Here is a 21,382-nt window from a genome sequence, read left to right on the forward strand (position 1 = left end):
CCCATCCACGATAGTAAAAAAATTTCACACCGTCTGATCTTGTTTTGATGGCTCAGTATTACCCCCCACCGAACAATTACTGTTTACAGCCCACGCGTCATTGCCTAAGTGGCTCCATCCAAAATATCTTTCCTTCTCTTTCCCGTATATAGCCTCCTCTGCTTCTCCCTCCCGCATCGACGAGTGCTCCTCCGGTCCTCCTCTACGAATTAGGAGATAGAGGTGGAGGAAATTGTGCTGTCAGTCAATTCATCAGAGCCTGATGGCCGCGAACATCGCGCCGTCAGTGGCCGACCGTGCCTATATATGGCCATCGGGCCGGGCCGGCACGCCCTGGCCCGGGCACGGGCCAGGCACGGCCCGCAACTTCTCGGGCCGGCACGGCACGGCGAGCCAGCACGGGCCTCGTGCCTAGCATTCGGCCCAAGCACGGGCCTGCGGGCTGATTTTCGGGCCGTGCCAGCCCGGCGAAAATATCGGGCCGTGCCAGCCCACAGCCCGCAATTCTGTAAGCATAGCAAATTCAGCTCTAACTTCAGTTTTCAAATTTGGAATCAAATTTCACAGAAAATATAAAGGATAAGAGATCACAGATTCACAATCACAACTCACAGTGTCAGATCAAGAAACACATCAGATGTGGGTGGCCGCCGAGCTCGCTCTACGCCGCAGCTAGAAGAGGAAGCATCGGCTACCGACCTGCAGATCAAGAAACACATCAGATGACAGAATCAGATCAAGAAAGAAGATGCTAGGGTTAGGGTTTACCTGCGCAACTGGAGCCCGGTGCCGGAGAAGACGACGACCCCCGCAGAGAAGACGATAGACCGTTAGCAAGGACGGCGAGCGGCGGAGGAGGGATGACACTGACAGGAACACAAACTCACATATCACCAAGAGGGGAAGGGAAAGGAGGAGAGGAAGGAGATCAGGGAGGAGAAGGGAAAGGCTGGCCATCGGCAGAAGGCAGATCAAGGTCATCGGAGTCGATGAGGTCGGACGCCAAGGAGACGGCGGTGCGGCGAAGGCGAGGCGAAGATGAGAGCGGTGTGGGCGCTGCGCGGCGGGTGGAGTCGAATGGATTAGCCGATTAGGGTTAGGTGAGGAGAGGGGGCGGCCGACGGCCACGGCGTCCCTTATATATGAAGGGAGGGGCCGAGTGTGGGCTGATGATGGGCCAAAATGGCCATTGGGCTGGCGGTGGCGGGTAGCCATTGGGGGGGGGGGGCTGGCTACCTCGGGCCGCTGTCGGGCCTTCCTCCATTTCTCGTGCCAGGCCATGCTGGCCCACAGGCTTGGGGGTTAGCCCAAGCAAGGCCTAAGCAACGGGCCGGGCCAGCCCGAGCCCGAGTTTCATCGGGTCGTGCCGGGTTCGTGTCGGGCTTTTTTTCGTGCTTCGTGTCGTGCCGTCGTGCCTCGTGCTACATGGCCAAGTATAACCGTGCCAGGCCACGACCGCCACGTGCTGGCCGTACGCCGGCGACGGCCGGGCTGGTCGGGCCAGCGCGCGGACAAGAGGGCCGCACCCCTGCTGCTCCACTCCCACTCGCGCACCTTTGCAAAAACTTCATTAACAAAAGTTGTAGAGCTACATGTAAACTCCAACTTTGCTTTAAGGAGTAACATCTAATTCGTCATGGTTTTCAAAATACAAAGCTCCAAAGTAGGTCACATCGAAACTAAAATCAGCTTGAGACTTAGCAAATGTTTCTAAGTTTGAAAACAACATTTTGTTGATTTTTGTGAGCCCTATTTGACCATATTAGGCACTAAATTAGCTCATGACCCTTAAATAAAGTTTGTTCCACATAAGATAAGCTACAACTTTTATTAAGGGTGCACTGCCATGCAAACACTCTATGCTATAGTTCAACTTTGGTCAAAGTAAGATCATTAAAATTGAAGTTTCTAGAATAACTATGACTTGGGGGCTGTTTTGGTCCATGTCATGAATACCAAACTTGTTCCATGTACCATCCTAAGTGTGTCTAAGGTGTTTTAGTGATCAACATCAACCACTTGCATTAACAAGCATGACCATAAAGCATACACACGTTGCAACATAGAATAACAAAGGGTATGTTTCATATGTTTCATATGTTTATGCTCATATATGAATGAATGATGCTTATGCTCATGTAATGCAAGTGCAAAAGTGCAAGCCTAACACCTAGGGTGTTACATTGACAACTTCTAAATGTTCACTGGGCTTGATCCTAGGGAAAAAATGTTCTAATGTTATTCCTATCACATCTTGTGTGCATGCCTTGGCTATCTTGGACATTGATTGACGAATTACAGATGCTGATCAAGGAGCACCACACAGCTGAAGGGAGGTACATATATTATCTGTTTTGGTATCAAAGAAGGTGTATAATTAACAATTGCAATTATAAGTTCCTAAGCTTTTTTGGTTACTTGATGATCCAATTTTGAGAGTTCTCTGTGGTCCAAGCAGTTTTTTGTTTGTATGATGCACAATGAGCAATTCATGTTACTGTTTTTTTTCTAGCGCTTAATTTGATAACATTTTACATTGTGTCTTACTTTTTAGAAAAGGACATTGTGCTCTATTTTAGTTAATGTATTGTTCCTCTATGTGGAAAAAGGATCACCCTGCGTTGGTTTCTAGAAAAGGACATTGTGTTGAAGTTTAGTTATTGTATTCTTCCTCTATGGGGGAAAAGATACCCCCGCGTGGGTGATGGTGTTTGTTTGCAAATTTTAGAAAATATGCCAGTTTAGAAGTAAACCCCAAATTTGCTAATTTTTTTTAGACTTATCAGTCATGCTGTGTTGGTACCTTAAATTTCCACATATTACAGTTTGTGCAACAAGGAGGTGTCTGGGCAGTCTAGCAAGGCAATATGTCACCTAGCAGTTTTGTTGCAGTATCAAGGTATTATGGTCACCTAGCAGTTTTGTTGCAGTATCAAGGTATTATTGTTTCCCCTCGTTTCTTTGGTCTCTTAATCCCTTTACTTGATTTCCCTTACTATCTTGATCCCTTTTCATTTGTTTTGGCAGGACCCACTGGTTGATGATAATAATTTGGCTTTAGCAGTTTGAAAAATGTATGTCACAATGGGGTTTTATCTAATATTGTGGAGTTATTCCCTCCAGTTCACTAATTTTAGGGGGTTGTGTTTGCTTTGCAAACAGGTTTTGGTTTTTTAGCACACTTTTGATCAAACGCTCCTGTTAGTAGCTTCTTGGTAGTGGGAACCAGGAGATAAAGTGGCAGTAGCAAACTATATAAGAAAAATGTACTCCATTCGGAACTAGGAAATAAGTGCTAATAGGCAAACTACAGTCTAGAATTTGAGTGGCCAGACTTTGACCGCTAATCCGTGAACAGCCATTCAGATTGTTCATGTGAAAGAATTGGTACCATCAAATTTCTTACAAGACACATGAAAATGGATGGTCTTTGTTGTTAAGCTAAAAGTGCCTTTAGACCTAAATCATGGTTTTTACCATTTGCTTAATGATAAATACTGTTTTTTCTCACATTTCTTTTGTGCTGCTTGCATTTTCTTCAATCATGTATAAATAATTATCAATCAGAGCCCCCACAAAGAAATTTATTACTAGCGATGTTACATGTCTCACTTTACCAAAAGTCGTTGGCCTATGCAAAACAAATACAAGTTGTCGTGTCTTTTGTGTAGGTATATATCTTTGTCCTTTTCATACTACAACAGGAATCAATTGTAAGCTTCTTTCCTCATCTTTCAGTAATTTGCAACCACTTGCTAGCTTTTATTTTTTCTTATATGCTAGCTAATTTAACAGTGCAACAACTATAACAGCCAACATCTATGATAAATTGTGGATGAGCTTCCAGATGTACATCTAAAACCACCGATGAAAATAAGCAGTTATTTGTCTGGGGCAAATGGGCAATGTTGCCTTGCCAATCAAATCACAATTAGTAGTGCAACATTTTTACATGCTATTCCATCAATGAAATGCTCCTGCGAAAATTTCACTGATGGCGCCCTATTGTCTGCAAGTTGGCTTCCATTGGGGTGGTCACAATGGTGGGATTCCTGAATGTTCAATTGGAATTATATATGCATTTGGTTCCCACACATTGCATTTTACTGTTGAACATGGTGAAATTGTGTGGTCATGTGCTAACTATATCTGCCATGGCGTGGTCTTTACTGCTTGCCAACATGTACTTTTGATGTCTCTGTATTCCTGATGTGCTTACAAGCTTAGAGCAGGCTGGTATCCACATATTGTCACTTAGTTTGCTCATTACCTTAGTTGTCCTGTGCTACTGAAGGTCTAACTTCTATACCCAACTTATTGTTTCTATATATACTTCTTTTCCTGATTCTTATTTAGCAGCTTTTGATCTCCTTTTTGAAGGTGTCATGCATACTGTTTCTTTTATGTCATACATGTGATACATTATTCCTATTGGCTTAACATATTGAGCTCACTTTATGTCACAGATTACTCCAATGCTCCAAACTTTGAATTGACAAGAACCGGCCTCTAAGGGCAACACACTACGATCCCATATATATCTAACCATGCATTAACATTAACTATGTTAGACTTATCAAGTATGTTTGGCTTGAACTAATATTATATGCCTGTATAATATCCCTCCACCTTCATGATCTCCCTAATGAATTATATATGTATCTTTTATAATACCACTATTTGCCTCTCCTTATGAATTTATTCATATTAAATATCAAATTTGAATTGCAAATGGTCCGACGCTCGCAAGGGCGCACGCAATGTACTAGTATATATGACGTGAAGAAGAAAGAGAGAAAGGTGAGAAAAAGATATGACAATTTTGTAAAGCAACCACCTCATGAGCAAACATTAGCACTATGAAACAACTATTTCACCATTGTATAATTTAATCTCGTTATTCAACTTATAAAATAAAGAGAATTAAATTACTATAAGATAACTTAAAATTACTATAAGACAACTTAAAATAAAACCCATATATGAGTTGGTTGTTCAATCGTCTCATCGTCTCATGATTACATGGCACTCCATGTAACCATCTATAAGACAACACCAATGTACTTGCCGATAAAGATGGAAATGGGTTGACCTGTCCCTGGTCTTGGATCTAGCCTCGTAGACTCTGAGCCATTTCATCTAAAGGCTATGAACTCTCTAACCCAATGTGCTATAATCATAAGATACAAGATTTAAATGTACCATGATAACACATTAAGGTTATTTTTTTAGAAAGGACGACAAAAGCTTTGCCGCAATTTCTATTAGATGAAGAAAGGAAAAAAAAGGCAAATGTCCACTTAGTTTTTTGAATGGAAATTGGGCCCAAAAACCATACAACTGAGCAGAGTGCTCCACTCATCCTATACAACTTTGATACAGTAACCGGACAACTATCAAAATTCACTGCCCCTACTTGCTCCAACTTGGTTGAATCGACTCAACTAACAACTAACAAGGACTGGAGAAAACACGATGACCTGCCTAGCGACTGCCGAAACATCACAGCTTAGGGCCAGACGACAAGGAGCAACACATGAACTAGAAAGCCTAGCAATGCCTCCAAGGAGGAAACGACGCCAAGGGAGGGTTTTCACTTTCAACATCCAGTACATTAGGAGGAGAGGTAGTAAAGGACGCCTCCAAGAAGGTAACAGCGTCTGTAGACATCGTCGTCCAAGTTTAAGCCCCGACCTCAAGCAACCTCCACACTGTAGCCGTCGGAGCCCCAACCCTACTAGGGAGGCAGGGTGCGGCGATGGTTCAGCAGCAACCCACCCGGCCACCACCCATAGGGACACCTGTTAGGAGAAAACACCGAGAGAAGCCTGTCGGAGAGTCCACCCCCTACCGGAATAGGCAAAGCCAGCCAGCAGCAAGCGTATCTACCTAGCTCCGACATGAAGCCAGCCCAAGGAAGGGGGAAGGCAGATGGTGGGAAGAAGAGGGCTAGGATCAGAAGAAGCCCCAGTTGCCTAGCCCACCAATGTCCTAACCCTTGATGAGCTGGCCCCGCATCCACCATGCCACGCAAGGCTTTAGTAGCCTTCGCACCAAACCACGCTGCGCGTGGCCTCTGAGCCACCACTACTCGACACCCTTTGTCACTGCCAGAACTACCACCACACATGGCCATCGTTGTCACCATAGCTAGATCCACCCATGGGGACAACGGATCCAGCGAAGACAACCCTCGATGCGGCCACAGCAGCGCCAGAGCAGCTTCACCGGTGGTAGCACAACAGCGCATCCGAAAACCAGCACCCAAGTTGAAGCGGCCGAAAATGGACATCGACCAACTGCATCTAGTGTCTTCTTGCGTATCTGGCCAAGGGATGGCCAGATCTGCTCGCTGAAGGCCGAGGCCAGCCGTCGCCCGTCACCATGGCTAGAGCTTGAGATGGGTGTTAGACCTAATGCTCGAGCGTGAGATGGATGGAAGAGCCCCGCCACCACCTTCCTTGCGGTTGTATGGGCCTTCGGTGACCCGCTTGGGCAACGTCGAGGTAGAGGAGGGAGGGGTCTAGGCGGTGACGCTCAGGCCTAGAGTTCCGCCCGAGTCGCCCTTGAAAGCATCTAGGCCCCTAGTTGGGTTTTGGTGATTAATAACAATACATGATTACTATGACTAATGTGTGTTTTACAGAGACAATTAAGTTAGGTCATGGTAATGGCAATTGATTGGGCAATCATGGTTCTCATGCCCCTACGATGGAAATCATTTTAGTTTTTAAAGGATGGATGACAAGGTTAAGGATGGACTAGTTCTAAGTGTCGTTTTGTGTTGAAGAGACACTTATAGTAGTTTAGGACTTTGTTTTTCCTTTCGCCATACTATTAAGGGGGCATGGACTAGTAGCTTGACCTAGGTGAGTCTAGTGGGTTAGGTGTGGTGCACACTTGTCAAATCTAGCACTAGGTAGCTCAAGAGTAGCCCTAAGATCAATTAGAGTGAACTTCATTCACATATGATTTCGAGTTGAAAGTGAATAGAGGGTCAAATGTTGACCGGACGTTGAACCGGTTGAGACTAGACATTAGTAGTAGAGTCTGGTCAGTTCATTTGATCAAGCAGAAGTCATCTGATTGCGACCGAATGCTGAGTGAAATGAGACCGGACGCTGGGTGCTAGAATCCGGTCAACTCCAGTAAGGTTCTAGAGAGGGAGAATCTTGATCAGACATGTCCGGTTAGTGCTGACCGGACACTAGTCAGGTTCCGATTACTGACAGGACACTAAACAACAAAGTGACCAGACTCTAGGCGCTAGCGTCCAGTCAACATCAGTAAAGTTCTAGAGAGCAGTTTTCATGACCGAACATGTCCGGTCAGTGCTGACCGGACGTAGGTCAGAGTCCGGTCACAACTTAATAGCTCTGTGGCAGAGAGAACTGACCAAAGCGTCTGGTCACCTTGACTGGAGCGTCTGGTCACCTTGACCAGAGCATCCAGTCACCCCATAAAACGCTGACGCACCTCCTAACGGTTCGTTTTGAATGAGAGAGTATAAATACTTCCTCTATTCATCCAAGGGAGGCCTCTTGCCCATTTCAATAGCTGAGAAACACCCTTGAGAGTACTTAGGAGAGCAAGAGCCTAGTGAGGTGATTGAGATTTGAGAATCCAAGATCAAGGCCTCATTAGTGCAAGGAGAGTAGCAAGTGTGCATCCACCCATCTCATTAGGCTTGTTGTGGTCAAGTGAGAGTTTGTGCTTGTTACTCTTGGTGATCGCCATCACCTAGATGGCTTGGTGGTGATTGAGAGTTTGGTGATCATCCGGTGGAGCTTGTGGATGACCCAACTCAAGTTGTGAGTGGTTGTGGGTGATTCACCATGATGGAGTGTCGAAGGATCAGCCCATAGAGAGCACTTGATCCTTGCGCGGATCAAGGGGGAGCTACACCCTTATGCGGGTGCTCCAACGAGGACTAGTAGGGAGTGGCGACTCTCTGATACCTCGGCAAAACATCACCGCGTTCCTTCTCCTCTCTTTACTTTGAGCATTTATATTTGAGCAATTCAATTCTTGTCTTTACATTCTTAGAATTGCCATGCTAGAGTTGGATTGGAACTTAAGATGCTAAACTTTTGTGTGGTAGATCATTTAAATCACTTCTAGGCACAAGGGGTGAAGTGGGCTAAGTGTAGGGTTTAATTATTGCAAAGAATTTTAGAATTAGCCCAATTCACTCCCCCCCCCTCTTGGGCATCTTGATCCTTTCAATTGGTATTGGAGCCTCGTGCTCGCGTAATTAGGCTTAACCGCCTAGGAAAAGATATCCCATGGGGATGGACCACCTCCTATCTTTGAGGGAGATGATTTTCCTTATTGGAAAATCCGCATGGAGGCTTATTTAGAAGCCTTGGATGTTGGAATACTTAGAGCCGCCTCACAAGGCTATTCAAAACCTAGGGATCCCACGCACCTTCAAGGCGGTGAGGTCAATTATGAGAAATGGAATGCTAAGGCTAGAAATACCATCTTTAGAGGCCTTTGAAAGGATGTGTTTAACCATGTGCGGAACCACAAGGACACCCATGCACTATGGTCGAACATTTGTGCGCTCCATGAGGGAACAAAGAGTGAGCATGAGGAATGCTATCATCTTATCATGAAAAAGCTTAATTCATTTGAGATGCTTCTGAAAGAAAGTGCTAATGAAATGTACTCACACTTAAATGTTCTTGTAGAGGAAGTCAATGGGCTTGGACTCACACAAATGCAACCATCTGATGTTGTAAGAAAGATTTTGAGTGTCCTCCCCATTGACAAATATGGGTATATTGTGACCATGCTTCATCAAGGTGATCTTTCCACCACTATACCAACTCAAATCTTGGGAAAGATCAACACTCATGAGATGTACATGCACATCACACCACAAGATGGCTCTTCCTCTACCAAGAAGAAAGACAAAGACTTGGCATTCAAGGCTAGCCAAGAGAAGGGCAAAGCAAGAGTTGAATATGAGAGCTCAAGTGATGATGAAATTGATGATGCCAGTCTTGCTCTCATGGTGAGAAGAACCACCAAGATGCTAAAGAAGCTCAACAAGAACGGTATCAAGTTTGATGGCAAGAAAAAGAAGTTCTTCACTAGCAATAGAAGGAAGCCAATCTCTGAGATGGATTGCTATAATTGTAGAGAACTTGGTCATCTAGCTCATCAATGCCCCAAGCCAAAGAAAGACAAATACAAGAAGAAGTACAAGGGCAAGAAAGATGACTCAAGTGATGAAGATGAAGATGAGAAGAAGAAAACAAGCCATACAAGAAGAAGGATTTCCACAAGAAGAAAAATGGCAAGGCATACATCATCAGTGATTGGCTCACAGATATTGATTCATCAAGTTGCTCATCCAATGATGATAGTGAAATGAGAAGGTGGCCACTATTGTGATTGACTCCTCATCATCTTCACCGACACCACTACCATCATCCTCTACACACCTATGCCTTATGGCCAAGGGTGAATGAAAGGTATCAAATGATGATGAAAGTAGTGGTGATGAACATGCTAGCAATGATGATAGTGATAGTGATGATGATGAATTTAAATCACCTTCATATGATGATCATGTTAAATTTCTAAATCAATACACTAAGATCATTAGAAAGTCAAGAGCTAAGAATGAAAAGCTAGAACTTAAGAATGACTCTCTTTTAGCTAAATGTGACATAGCGGAAAAAGCTAATGTTGAGCTTAGAGAAGCAAATGATGCTATGTCATCCAAACTCAAGGAGCTCAAATCTTCTAAGAAAGAGCTTAAAGAAAAACATGATAAACTTGAGGGGGTGCATAAAGAGCTCATCACTAGCTACAACATGCTAAAAGAAGAATATACAAATCTTAAGATCAATTATGATAATCTTGTTGTCTCTAATGAGCTATTATCCAATGAGCCGCATGATGCTACTAACTATGTTGTTAAGATTGATATAGCTACATCATGTGATGATTTGATCATTGAGAGCATTGAGCAAGGTTCTAGTAGTAAATGCAAGCAAGTGGTTGAGTCCGACAACTATGATGAGTATGTCAAGATCAAGAATGAGAATGAGAAGCTTAAGAAAGATCTTAAAAAGCTATCAACCACCAACGCTATTGTGATAGAGAACCTTGACCACGATAGTGATCTAATTCTTGAGAATGAGAAGCTCAAAGAAGAGAACAAGAGACTCAAGAAAGAGAAAAATCATGATGAGCTCAAAGAAGCGAACAAGAAGCTCAAGTTAGAAAAAGAACATATCAAGACCGGGTTGAGCAAATTCACAAGGGGTCAACATCTTCAAAGTGAGCTACTCATGAACACCGTCATGAAGATAGATAGAAGTGGAATTGGATACTTGGCACATCAAGAGAAGAAAGCTCAAGCTCAACACCAACAACAATATAAGTCAAAGCCAAAGCCAAAGAGGTGTTTTGAATGTGGACAAGAAGGTCACTTTGCCCATAAGTGTCAAACTCCTCCATCACAACCCTTGCCCAAACATGCTAGACCTTTTACTTTCAATGCTCATTACATGCTTAGAAAGGATTCTAGTGGTAAAATGAAAGTCATGTTCTTAGGACCTCCCAACAAGAATAGGCCTAAGAAAATTTGGGTTGCAAAGTCACTTGTTGAGAAAATCAAGGGCCCTTAACAAGTTTGGGTCCCTAAACAAGCTTGATCTCTTGTGTGTAGGTGAACTACAAGACCGGTGGAAGTCATTGGGTAATTGATAGTGGTTGCACTCAACATATGACTGGTGATCCTCGTATGTTCACCTCACTAGATGAAGAAGTTGATGGTCAAGAAAGAATTACATTTGGTGATAATTCAAACGGCAAAGTTAAAGGATTGGGCAAAGTGGTAATATCAAATGATCATTCAATCTTAAATGTGCTATATGTTACTTCATTGAGCTTCAACTTGCTATCCATTGGTCAATTATGTGATCTTGACTTTCAATGCTTATTTACTAAGAAGGAAGTGGTTGTATCTAAGAAAGATGATGATCAAGTTATATTCAAGGGATTTAGATATAACAACCTATATCTAGTGGATTTCACCTCCAAAGATGCTAACTTGAAGACATGCCTATTCACCAAAACATCACTTGGGTGACTATAGCATAGAAGACTTGCTCCTATTGGGATGAGCTCACTTAACAAGCTTATGAAGAATGAATTGGTGAGAGGGTTGAAGGATGTGAAATTTAAGAAGGACAAGCTTTGTAGTGCATGTCAAGCTGGTAAGCAAGTTGCAAACACTCATCCTACAAAAGCTTTCATGTCAACAACAAGAATGCTAGAGATCCTTCACATGAACTTATTTGGACCAACAACTTACAAGAGTTTAGGAGAAAATCTTTATTGTCTTATGATTGTTGATGACTACTCTAGATATACATGGGTGTTCTATCTTCATGACAAGACCAAAGTTGCATCATGTTTTAAGAAGTTTGCCAAGAGAGCACAAAATGAGTTTGAAGTGAAGCTCAAGAAGATTAGAAGTAATAATGGAAAAGAGTTTGACAACACAAACATTGAAGCCTATTGTGATGAAGTTAGAATCAAGCATGAGGTCTCTACAACATACACTCCTTAACAAAATGGTGTAGTAGAGAGGAAGAACCAGACACTTATCACACTTGCTAGAACAATGCTTGATGAGTACAACACCCTCGAAGCTCTATGGGTGAAAGCTATTAACACCACATGTTATGCATCCAACTGCCTATTCCTTCAAAATTTTCTTAATAAGACACCTTATGAGTTGCTCAATGGGAAGAAGCCGGACGTCTCATTCTTCTAGGTGTTTGGTTACAAATGCTACATCTACAAGAAGCGGCACACCTAGGGAAGTTTCAAAGACATTGTGATATTGGTTTTCTTATTGGTTACTCATCAAAGTCCAAAGCATATCGAGTATTTAATCATGCTATCGGCTTGGTTGAAGAAACATATGATATGGAATTTGATAAATCTAACAGCTTCCAAGGAGCACATGAGAATCTTGATGATGTAGGTGATGAACCATTGAGGGAGGCTATGAAGAATATTCTGGTTGGAGACATCAAGTCTAAAGATGATATACAAGTGATTGATCCACCTTCTTCATCAAATGTGCCACAAGATGGTGATAAAAATGGGAGAGTAGAAAATAAATATACTCATATCTCTTATGATCAAATGGTGGCACAAGCATAAGATGTTGATGCTCCACAACCTCCCCCTCAAGTGATTGATAGAAGAAATTCACATATACTATAAGCTCATCCACAAGATCTCATCATAGGGAGTCCTTCAAAGGGTGTAATGACTCAATCTCAAAAACTTACTTCATTTATTGAACATCACTCTTTTGTCTCTTGTGTTGAACCTAAGAATGTAGAAGAAGCTCTTCAAGATTCAGATTGGATTAATGTCATGCATGAAGAGTTGAACAACTTCACTCGCAATGAAGTTTGAACTCTTGAAGAGCGATCACAAGGTGCAAGAGTCATTGGAACAAAGTGGGTGTTCCACAATAAGCAAGATGATCAAGGCGTTGTAGTGAGGAGCAAGGCAAGACTAGTTGCAAAGGGGTTCTCTCAAGTTGAAGGATTAGATTTTGGAGAGACCTTTGCACCGGTTGCAAGACTTAAAGTCATTCGTATCCTCCTTGCATATGCATTGCATCATGAAATGAAATTATATCAAATGGATGTTAAAAGTATATTTTTAAATGGCTTCATAAATAAACTAGTCTATGTTGATCAACCTCCCAGGTTTAAAGACCCTAGATATCCTAATCATGTTTATAGGTTGTCCAAGGCGCTATGTGGGCTTAAGCAAGCCCTAAGAGCTTGGTATGAACGCCTTTGGGATTTTCTTATTAAGAAGGGCTTCACCATTGGGAAGGTTGACACCACACTATTCACCAAGAAGCTTGATGGAGAAATCTTCATTTGTCAAGTATATGTTGATAATATCATCTTTAAATCATCAAATGAAGATTATTACAAAGAGTTTGGTGAATTGATGTCAAAAGAGTTTGAGATGTCTATGATTGGAGAGCTTACATTCTTTCTTGGTTTTCAAGTTAAGCAAATAAGAGAAGGGATTTTTATCTCTCAAGAAAAGTATACCAATAATCTACTCAAGAGGTTCAATATGAATGAATGTAAGCCAATCAAGACACCAATGCCATCTAATGGACATCTCAACCTAGATGAGGGAGGTAAAATGGTTGATCAAACTCTCTACCGCTCTATGATTGGTAGATTGCTATATTTGACCGCATCTAGGCCCGACATCATGTTTAGTGTGTGTATGTGTGCTAGATTTTAAGCTAATCCTAAGGAAGCTCATTTGGTAGCCGTTAAGAGAATCCTTAGGTACCTTAAGCACATACCAAGCATTGGTCTTTGGTATCCCAAAGGAGCTAGATTTTAATTAGTTGGCTACTCTGATTTGGATTATGCTAGTTGCAAAGTTGATAGGAAAAGCACATCTGGAGGGTGCCATTTGCTTGGTAGATCACTTGTGTCTTGGCCCTCTAAGAAGCAAAATAGTGTGGCTTTGTCTACCACCGAAGCAGAATACATTGCTGTGGGTGCTTGTTGTGCACAAATACTTTACATGAAGCAAACTTTGCTAGACTATGGTATAGTTCTAGAAAAAAGTACCACTTTTGTGTGACAATGAGAGTGCGGTAAAGCTTGCTAATAATCTAGTTCAACACTCTCGCACCAAGCACATAGATATCTACCATCACTTTCTTAGAGATCATGTTGCTAAGAATGATATTTCACTAGAAGGTGTAAGGACCGATGATCAATTGGCGAATATCTTCACTAAACCGCTCGATGAGGCGACATTTTGTCGGTTGAGGAATGAGCTCAATGTGCTTGATTTTAGTAACTTCACTAGAAAATGAGCTTATGTTGTCACTTGCATTGCATTGTAATATACAACATGTTTTAATTCTTGGTAATGCATTTAGGGCTTGTCTAACATGGTTAAGATAACTGCCAAAAAGTGAGTGAAGAAGCTTAACCTTGGATCAAACTTGACAAGCAACTAGAATTAATTTCAAGTATTGCATTGCACATGCATCAGTGTTGTTTTGTCGTTTCCCTTCGATCACCCTTTTATTGCCTATTTTCTTAAAAAGAATTATAGCCTAAGGCAAAATATTTTGAAAAAATTGAGGGTTTGAGAGAGGTCACTCATATCAGTTCTAGTTGGTGTTTATTTGAGTCTTATTGAAGTTGGGACTTGATTGGGCATAGGCAGCGCAAAGAAACTTTGAAGATCTACTGAAAAAAGGGCAATCAGACGCTGCATCGGACTCTGGATTCCAGCGTCCGATTAGTTCATAGGAGGTGAACAGAAGCGCAAAGGAGTGACCGGATGCTGAAACAGTGTTCTCCCTGCGTCCGATCAGATGGTGGTCCCATGTTCGGTCAAGCAAAGAAAAGGAACATAGGGTGGACCAGACTCTGGCTACGTCTGGTCAGGGTTAACTGAATGCGTTCGGTCGTGGCTTGGGAGGTTTTGGACCTCTTTGTTGTCGACCGGACTCCGGGTGGCAGCGTACAGTCGTTGCCATCGGAGCATTCGGTCAGTAGAAGTCAGTTGGATGTAGGACTCTATTTTGTTTCCTTTCTTAATCCATCACGGGGGGCACCATATAATCCAATTGTTGTACACGCCGCCTGACCTAACCCCACACCCACGTCGACATCACTGCTGCTCGCCCAAGTCACCACACCTCCACCATTTGTGCTCGCCTCACGCCCATGCCCTAGCCGTGCAGCAGTGCTCTAACGTGCCCACGCTGCTCCCACGTCGTCGCACGCTCTCGTGCCCATGTCGCTCTCGAGCCACGCCATCGCTGTAGCGCTGCTGTCCCGCGCCACACTACACCTCCCCATGCCTATAGCATACTAGCACTACCCACCACCAACACTACCGCCGTCCTGATCCACGTCAGAGCCCCTGCTACCATCACCAGTGCCTCCATCGCCGTGCCTACATTGCGTTGATCGGCCGCCGCATAGCAACCCTAACCCTAGGCGATTCCCAGTGGTTCCCCATGATTCATTCCTCTGCTCTTTGGTTCACCGGTTCATCAGGTAGCAAGCCATTGCCTCTAATTTCGTATCTATTGCTTGCTTATTAGGGTTTCGTATCTCTAGATGTATATTATAATTATTCATATATCCGATCTATTCTATCATACAGTGAGTCAGTGTTTTTAGGTCACTTTGGCAGTTGTCAGTCAACTCGGGGCTAAGCCCGTGAGTACCGATCGAGGCCAAGCCTCGGAAGTGTTAGTTGGTAGTCGGTTCTTGTCAGTGCCAGTAATTCTTTTCAGCTCCAGCAATGGCACATGTTAAGAATGCCAGAGGTGGTCCTAGTGATGAGGATCCAAGGCCTCCACCTCACTAGTGTGCTGAGGCAAAAAGGCAAGGCGAAGAAGCTTATGACAAAGAAGTGCACATTTGCAGATGTTGACAATGAGAGAGCAACAGTAGTTGTAGCCACCGAAGAACATGTAGAGAGAGGAGGAGCTCAAAGTGGTGTTCACATTGCAGACCAGCTTTCACCAGCTCAGAGGGCCACCATCGAGCAGGTTGAGCGACGTCATGGTAGTCCAGCTAGGACTGTCATGCTTGAAGGACGGTGGGTCATTTTAGAGGAGAGTCAACCTCATGGGGAGCCATAGCAGCAGACATAGCCAGCAGAGCAGTTAGAGGGCACCCAACAGACAGAGCAAACTTAGGAGGCAGAGCAGGCCAAGGAGACAGAGCAGGCACCTCAGCCACAGCTATGACGCTCTAGTCATACTCATGCTTAGGTGACACCGAGGCCAGAGACATAGCGGAGGGGTTCTTGTCCACCTCCTAGAACACAAGGTCCACCTCCAGTGACTCACCTTGATCTAAGGGCAGCCATAGCCAAGCAGGTGCAATAGCTCAGGTCGTGTAGTTCGAGGACTGGTTTTCGCCGAGGTGAGATAAGCGTGCTTCCGAGGGTTTTTATACACCACTACAGGAGAACTTCTACAATGCTTATCTGAACAGTGGTGTGGCTTTTAGATCTCAAAGGGTTTGCTTCCTTGAGTCAGTTATTGCAGCAGCAGGAGAGAAATTCCGCCCTCACCTCTCTTACTTGCCAGAATTGACAGACCTACTTGGACGAACTAGACGGTATGTTCCATCATGGGTCTATGAGTTCTGTGCTACACTTTGGATTGACCTGGGGCATAAGTTCATACACTTTGCATTTAGAGGCCGTGACTACAGGCTGATGAGCTTTAGGGTCAGAGAGATTCTTAGGATACTAGAGTCACTCATCCACCTTCATGAGGTTTGCTATGGTTAGACAGAGCCTCCTAGACGCCCTCATGGCGGTCTTGTGCCTCCTACTGATTTGGTTCGACCTTGCTTCATAGAGCCTTTTAGCGATGGGTTGAACATGACACCTAGAGATCTTACTCCTACAGCAAGGTTGCTTGATGCTATCATGAGAACCCTACTCCCTAGGATGGGTTATCACGAGGGATTGACTCGCATCCAATTATGGCTAGTGAACTCTCTGATCTAGCAGACAATGTTTGATATCTAGGATGTCATACTATCAGAGATGGAGGATACTCTTATAGAGGGGTTCAGAGGCCATAGACAGCTGCCTTATGCTCACTAGATTACATTCTTGATTCACAAGGTAGTTACAGTGAAGGCCCCAGAGACTATGGCTGAGTACACATGAGCTACTATAGAGTTTCCACCATATAACATGACTCAGATGCTCCATCATAGTGTAGCTAGGACACCTAGCTAGCCGTGCTATTGCCTAGAGGTGCCAGAGACTATAGCCCAGCAGGATGAGATCATCAGGAGTGTTGCAGCGACAAAGGAGCAGCTAGATGCTTAGCAGGAGGGTATGGTCGAGAGCAACCCTAGTGATAGTTTAGATGATGATTACCAGGATATCCCTGAGATGCCTCCTCGATGACATGATAGTGAGGTCAGTGGCTCTAGCTCAGCTCCACCACAACCATCACAGACAGACCCTGCTCTCCTTGCTATTCTAGAGCGGATGAGGCAGGATCAGGCACGTTAGGCCTAGGAGACTGTAGCAGCCCTAGCATAGGTTCAAACCAGACATGATGAGTTCTAGAGATAGCAGCATGCCATACAGCAACAACAATAGGCCATGCAGCAGCAGCTCCTAATCTAGCAGTAGTTACTTGGGTTCATACAACATGTCATTACTGCTATTGGATCTGCACCACCATAGTTTACACCTCAGCTCGGCCAGCCTATCACCACTACAGTGACTCTAGCTTTACAACCCAGTGGGCTTCAGAGTCAGGGATAGCCAACTACACAGTTTGCTTCACCGACAGAGCAGATGTCCTAGTGGTTTGCTTCTTCAGTGCCAGCCTAGGGTCCTTCTTTCACACCTATTATTTCAGGCTTCACTCTGGCTCAAAGCTCTTCAGTGCTTATATTGACACCCCAATTTCTAGGAGCCTTGGTGCTATATTCAGTGAGTTGATAGGGTAGCCTACACCGCCAGAGCTATGTGTCCCTGCTCCTTCCACAGTCGCTCCAGTTACTAGGACTATAGAGACGCTCCCTTCTTCTGTTGCATCATTAGAGCCAGCAACTATAGTGGTACCTACAGAGTCATAGGTTGCACCAGTCCCACAGCAGACCCAGACTGCTTCAGCTTCGCTTCCAGCGATAGAGGGTTAGACAGCTCAGAGCTCTAGATTAGAGGATGATGCTACATAGTTTTAGATCGCTCACCGCACCTTAGCACCCTACTCGTCTGCTCCTTCCCCATCGACAGACCCTTAGGTTTTGGTGCTTGATGCCAAAGGGGGAGAGGGTTCGAGTATGGTAGATTCAGGGGGAGCGATATATCTAGGGGGAGCATTATGATTTATTACATTTGGCTTTTTATGTGTGATACATTACTATGCATTCATGTTTACTTTCATGCATTGAACTACATACGTGTGATCGTGTTATTTATGTGATATGTGTGATACTTATGTAATATGTGACATGTGTGCTCTCTACTTTGATATGTATATATGTCATGTCACTTCATTATGCTCATTTGGTTTGCTTCCGCATTTTACTCCGATTCAAATGAGCTTTATTTCTTGTACTCATGCTTATTTCATATCTATTGAGTACATCATGTTGGCTTGGGTCATATAAGCATGCCTAACTCTTTTGTTCTTATTATCAAAAGCTTATATGAACCAAGCATGTTGAAAACCTCATCTCTTTTACAGACTCGAGGTTGTATTATCATCAATCACCAAAAAGGGGGAGATTGAAAGCATCTAGGCTCCTAGTTGGGTTTCGGTGATTAATGACAATACGTGATTACTATGACTAACGTGTGTTTTGCAGAGACAATTAAGTTAGGTCATGGTAATGGCAATTGATCGAGCAATCATGGTTGTTATGCCCCTACGATGGAAATCAATTCGGTTTTCAAAGGATGGACGACAAGGTTAAGGATGGACTAGTTCTAAGTGTCGTTTCGTGTTGAAGAGATACTTAGAGTAGTTTAGGATTTTGTTTTTCCTCTGGCCATACTATTAAGGGGGTATGGACTAGTAGCTTGACCTAGGTGAGTCTAGTGGGTTAGGTGTGGTGCACACTCATCAAATCTAGCACTAGGTAGCTTAGGAGTAGCCCTAAGATCAATTAGAGTGAACTTTATTCACATATGATTTTGAGTTGGAATTGAATGGAGGGTCAAATATTGACCGGACGCTGAATTGGTTGAGACTGGACGTCGACATTAGAGTCTGGTCAGTTCATTTGATCAAGCAGAAGTCGTCTGGTTGTGACTGGACGCTAAGTGAAATGTAATCGGATACTGGGTGCTAAAGTCCGGTCAACTATAGTAAGGTTCCAGAGAGGGAGAATCCTGATCAGACGTGTCCGGTTAGCGCTGACCAAACGATAGTCAGGTTTCGGTTACTGTTCGGACACTAAACAGCAAAGTGATCAAACTCTGGGCGCCAGCGTCCGGTCAACATCAGTAAGGTTCCAGAGAGTAGTTTTCGTGACCGGACGCGTCCGATCAGTGCTGACCGGACATAGGTCAGAGTCCGATCATAACTTAACGACTTTGTGGCGGGGAGAACTGACCAGAGCGTCCGATCACCTTGACTGGAGCGTCCGATCACCCCACAGAACATTGACGCACCTCCTAACAGTTCGTTTTGGATGAGGGGGTATAAATACTTCCTCCATTCATCCAAGGGAGGTCTCTTGCCCATTTCAACAGCTGAGAAACACCCTTGAGAGTGCTTAGGAGAGCAAGAGCCTAGTGAGGTGATTGAGATTTGGGAATCCAAGATTAAGGCCTCATTAGTGCAAGGAGAGTAGCAAGTGTGCATCCACCCATCTCATTAGGCTTGTTGTGGTCAAGTGAGAGTTCATGCTTGTTACTCTTGGTGATCGCCATCACCTAGACGGCATGGTGGTGATTGGGAGTTTGAGGATCATCCGGCGTAGCTTGTGGATGACCTAACTCAAGTTGTGAGCGGTTGTGGGTGATTCACCGTGATAGAGTATCAAAAATTAGCCCATAGAGAACACTTGACCCTTGCGCGGATCAAGGGGGAGCTACACCCTTGCATGGGTGCTCCAACAAGGACTAGTGGGGAGTGGCGACTCTCTGATACCTCGGCAAAACATCGCCGCGTTCCTTCTCTTCTCTTTACTTTGAGCATTTTTATTTGAGTAATTCAATTCTTGTCTTTACATTCTTAGAAATGCCATGTTAGAGTAGGATTGGAACTTAGGGTGCTAAACTTTTATGCGGTAGATCATTAAAATCACTTCTAGGCACAAGGGGTGAAGTGTGCTAAGTGTAGGGTTTAATTATTACAAAGAATTTTAGAATTAGCCCAATTCACCTCTCTCTTGGGCATTTTGATCCTTTCAGTCCCTGAGAAGGAGCGACGTGGGGCCGAGTTGGGTACTAGCCTTCATTCACACATTAACGTTATGAGGGTTTTACCTCTGTACCATTATAAAAGATAGCCCTTACCTACAGGTCACTAAAAAGTCCGGGCGCACTTAGGTACCATTCACCTAAACTTTTTTTTCCTTCTAAGCCATTCTATCCACTTCCCGTCTGGTTTTTGCCGTTTGCCAACCCTGACACATGGACCTGGCAAGTAAAAATATCCAAAATGCCATTCTCTTATAAGCCCATCCTCTACTTTCTCCCTCCATCGGGTGGGGCCAAGCTGTCAGTGACTCCAACACCTTCTTCCTCCTCAAGAAGAGCAGCGTGAGCAGCCTAAGCGTCTGGGCTAGCCATGCCAAGCTAGAAACAGAGAGGGGAGCGGCAGCTACCACCACCAGCCAGGCCGCGCGGGGCCCACAGCCCGGGCAGCGGCGACGGACGGCCTGACCTGCCTGCTCGTGCCCACGGCGGCAGTGGCCGCGGTGGGGCCTGGCCTGGATCCAGACCTGGTTCGCCCCCCAGCAGCCGAAGGTGGTCGGACCGGCACCTCCACTCTCGTGTGTGGCCAGGGGCGAGACTGACGATGGCCAAGCTCCGACGAGCACCCATCTACGCCAGCTGTCGGACGAGTCCCGCGCCGCCGGCCGCGACACCTCTAGTGTTGCCCTGTCCCCGCGCGCCCCGCCCCACGAGCTCCGGTCGCCATGGCCGCGTGCGCCCCTGCCCGCCATGGCCGTCGACCGCGAGACATGAGGCATCACCCTGGCCCTGCACGCCCCGCCTCGCGAGCTCCGACCGCCATGGCCGCACGACCGTGTGCTCCTCGAGCCGTGGGCGCCCATGCGTGCGCTCGTCGCACCCAGGGCCGCGCGGTCGGTAGCAGCCCGGCCTGTAGTGGACGCCGCTACTGCTGGCCGCGACGGCCTGCATAGCTGAGCCTCGCCGCCATGCCAAGCCGGGAGCCGACCCCGTCGTCTGCGACCTCGTCAAGCCGGCGTTCGGGTCCACGGCCACGCCACCTCGAGTCCGCCTCCCGCTCCACGCGCTCACGGCGTACCGCGTCAAGTGCTGCACGCGCGCCAGCGCGCTAGGCGACGGCCGCGCCGCACACGCATCCGTGATCAAGCTCGGCCTCGGCGCCGATGTGTGCACCGCCAACTTGCTCGCCTCGGCCTCGTTAGGGACGCCGAGGCTGGCGCTGGCGTGCTTCTGGGAGATGAACGACGCTTCCGCCTCCTTGGTCAGCTCCATGGCAGTCTGCGTGAGCACGTCCCTGTGCTCGTGCACGGCGGTGAGGCGGAGGTGCGGCGGGCCCTCGTGCCGCGCGGCCAGCGGGTGCAGCAACTCAAGCCCGACGCCCGGGGCAGGAGCAGCGCGCGGCGTAGGAGGTGGA

The sequence above is a fragment of the Miscanthus floridulus genome, chromosome 8 (assembly GCF_019320115.1).
Source record: "Miscanthus floridulus cultivar M001 chromosome 8, ASM1932011v1, whole genome shotgun sequence".
In the NCBI taxonomy this organism is placed as follows: Eukaryota; Viridiplantae; Streptophyta; class Magnoliopsida; order Poales; family Poaceae; genus Miscanthus; species Miscanthus floridulus.